The sequence below is a fragment of the Melanaphis sacchari genome, unplaced genomic scaffold (assembly GCF_002803265.2).
Source record: "Melanaphis sacchari strain LSU unplaced genomic scaffold, SCAv2.0 Contig32_pilon_pilon, whole genome shotgun sequence".
NCBI classification, from domain to species: Eukaryota; Metazoa; Arthropoda; class Insecta; order Hemiptera; family Aphididae; genus Melanaphis; species Melanaphis sacchari.
In genome coordinates this window covers 773,180-776,339 of record NW_020271199.1, presented here as the reverse complement: position 1 = coordinate 776,339, position 3,160 = coordinate 773,180, and the positions used below count along the sequence as shown (strand labels likewise).

The 3,160-nt window shown below is 27.7% G+C and overlaps 1 protein-coding gene across 5 annotated transcripts in view; it reads right to left on the bottom strand.

Annotated features, from left to right (window-relative positions):
• Nucleotides 1-2,827: 2,827 nt before the first annotated feature.
• LOC112596524 (twitchin) overlaps nt 2,828-3,160 on the bottom strand; it is a 79,048-nt gene continuing 78,715 nt past the window's right edge. For all 5 annotated transcript variants that reach the window (XM_025342246.1, XM_025342247.1, XM_025342248.1 and 2 more), the window contains one exon: nt 2,828-3,151. The gene's annotated coding sequence lies outside the window, so the exon portion shown is untranslated. The remainder of the gene's footprint in view (nt 3,152-3,160) is intronic.

Sequence of the window (3,160 nt, the reverse complement as noted above, 5' to 3'; positions counted from 1 at the left end):
ATTATTATTTATTTATAACATTTATTTTTATTATGTACATTTTTGTTTAATATACGAACTAATGACTCGATCAACAATATTGGCTTACAAATATTTTACTATCAAACAATCGAGACCGGATAAGGTATTATTGCAGCTCGCCGTGATATTGATGATTGTCATTTGCAGAGAGAGATTCGAACTGCGGCAATCTTTACACTGTCACGCAATACACAAACACACATTTGAATACCAAGACATAACTTGTCGTCGTTGTTATTAATTGATTAGTTTAGGCCATAGGCGGATATTTGATTGAATTTTAGGGGGAGGGGGCTTAAATATTTTTTTTGCATTGTTACTAAAATGTCCAATGGCTTAATGCTTAAGCCCCCCTTCAAGCATCTCTCAATCACCACCTATGGTTTAGGTTGGTCATTACTATAATCAAACCAATATGCCCGTTTATATGATTTGACGGATTGGGAAACATTGAATGTTTTTGTTATTACGTATTGTTGTGACGGTCCATTGTTATTATAATAATTATTATGGATCACGAGTGAAGGCGATATCACTCGGGTTATATTTAATCTATGATTTCGCACTTTACCGGCACCTAATATACCCATCCTCGAAGAGAAAAGACGGGTTCCTTCCGTAGTTCAATAATTTAGACACCATCACACAATAGTGTTTAAAATGTGTATACATTTTTTAGCGTTGCAGACGAATGAAATCGATTATCTATGATATTGATATTACGGAAATCTATTCTCCACTCGGTATTTACTCGATCGTTATTTCTCGGATCTAATTGGTATTTCATCCTCACTATGCATTTGAAGAGAAATTGGTATTTTATTGCGCCGTTTTCATTTCCTCGTTCGTCGCTATTGAACTTTCTATTCAATATGTACCTAATTAATTTAAACGTCTCCTACTAAGGTTTAAATTGCAGGTGATTTTGGGTTGTCTACATTATTCGAATAACGTCTGGTTTTTAATTTCCCTGCACTATTATTCTAGGTATTACGTCTGAATATTGTAGCCTCTTATAGGTGATTTTGTGACTGTATACATATTATATTATATTATATTATATACAAGCCAAACACCGCTATAAATCGCTGATTGTTACTTTTTAAAAATGACAAAGCATATGAACTTAAACTTTGGAATAGTCTCGTTCCTCTAATGGTTTAGATGTACAGTAAGAAGAAATCAAAAAAAAAAATAAATAAATAAATACTTTTTAAAGACAAGTTCACGCGATGATTTCGTTTCAACAAATGGAAATCGAATATTTTTTTCTTTGCATAAGACTGCCGTGGATTAAAGAAAATCAAATAGTAATTACAATTGGATATAATTTTATATGTGTATTTTAAATTAGATAAAAACTATTCAAATTAATGTGTTAAAAATATGACGCGTAGTTGATATTTTAAGGTATGGTAAGCCCACTAGAAATATTTAATTTTTCACGAGCAATGCACCGCGTAGTATCAGCTAAAATTAATAAAAGTGTTTCTTTTGTAAAATATAAGTTCTTAAAAGTACGACCTTATGTAAATCCGAAGTTTGGTCCTGTTTTCGTAAAATGTTCATCAATAGATTCCTATAGTGTCATAGACTACTCTGTATTACTTAATTTTTACATTTTAACTCATAAATTGTGAATATAGTTGACACAGGAATATATATTTATATTTTATATAATATTACATTTATATTTGTTTATAGATCGTTACTATTGGTTACAGAAAATAAAATAGGAATTAATTATTAAGATTGGATATAATCGTAGATCTGTACTTTATGTTTGGTCAAAACAACCGAAACAACTGCGTTGAAAATATTAGGTTAACATTTAATGACGTTTAAGAAACACGTGTACCTACCTATTTAATTTGTCTCGAGCATCGCTGAACAGAATCAATTAGATATACTGTAGCATTTTACAGTCGATATTTACGTGGAAATATTTTTTCTTTCTAAAACGTTTAAGCGATATAATCAAAATTTTCAATTCATTTTTCTCGCATTTAAATTGTGGTTAACTTTAACTAAGATTATAATATGTCGGTAATATTAGAACACTATATATAACATAAACTTCTACGTACATAACGCGTTTAAGGTATTACATACATTGTTAAATAGTCATCTGAATAAAATATACACTATTATAAAATTTCAGTTGTTGGATGAATTAATAACCGATAAGCTAGTACGGTATGAATATAAATTCATATCTGTCATAAAAAAAAAATCACATAAACAATACACATTTTTATGAATCCTGTTCTATAATCTATGATAATATATCATTTAGGAGAATAAAATAAACAAAATCTTGATTGATATTGGATCAACACGTTATTTTTAATTAAAACAATATTATAACCTAAAATAAACATGACACAATAAATTATTAAACACTAAAATAAAACACTTATGTTATAACATCGTAATATTTAATAGGTAGTTAATAGCTGATAATAAAAGTGTCTATCAAAGCTCAATTCTATGGGATAAAAATAAACAACATATTATACTTAAACGATAATAATATAATAATAATTTTGTGTGAAAGCATACGAGTCGCCAATTTAGCATTCGAAAAAAAAATATTTTCTAAACAAACTGTACGGTTCTCTAATTCGTATGATCTAAATTGTTAACACGATTGTTGTGTTATCTGTGAGAACATTTTTCTTTGAATTTATTTTTTAAACATTAACGTATAACAATAAAATATATTTTAATAAACGATAATATACGGTTTATAAATTATTAGAGACTCATTTTTAGTACTTTGATATTTTTTTTATGCAAAAAAAAAAAATACATAAATAGCTTTTGGAGTACGAATATTATTTGATCATCATAGTTAAAGTATTATTTAATTAACAAAACCTATGCGTAAACTGCACGTCTGCAGTTGTATTCATTAGGTTGGTGAATCGTGAATGTTAATGATTTTTAATATTATTTGATAAAAAAAAAAAAAAATTGTAAAATTATACTTGCTGTACAAAAATAATGGAAATTTACAACTTCGATAAAACGATACCTATATGATGTTTTTAGTTTAATTTTTTTGTCGTACATTATTTTACAATGGTTTGTAGTTTCATTATCTTGAACGTTGATTATTATGTGAAATCTGAAAATG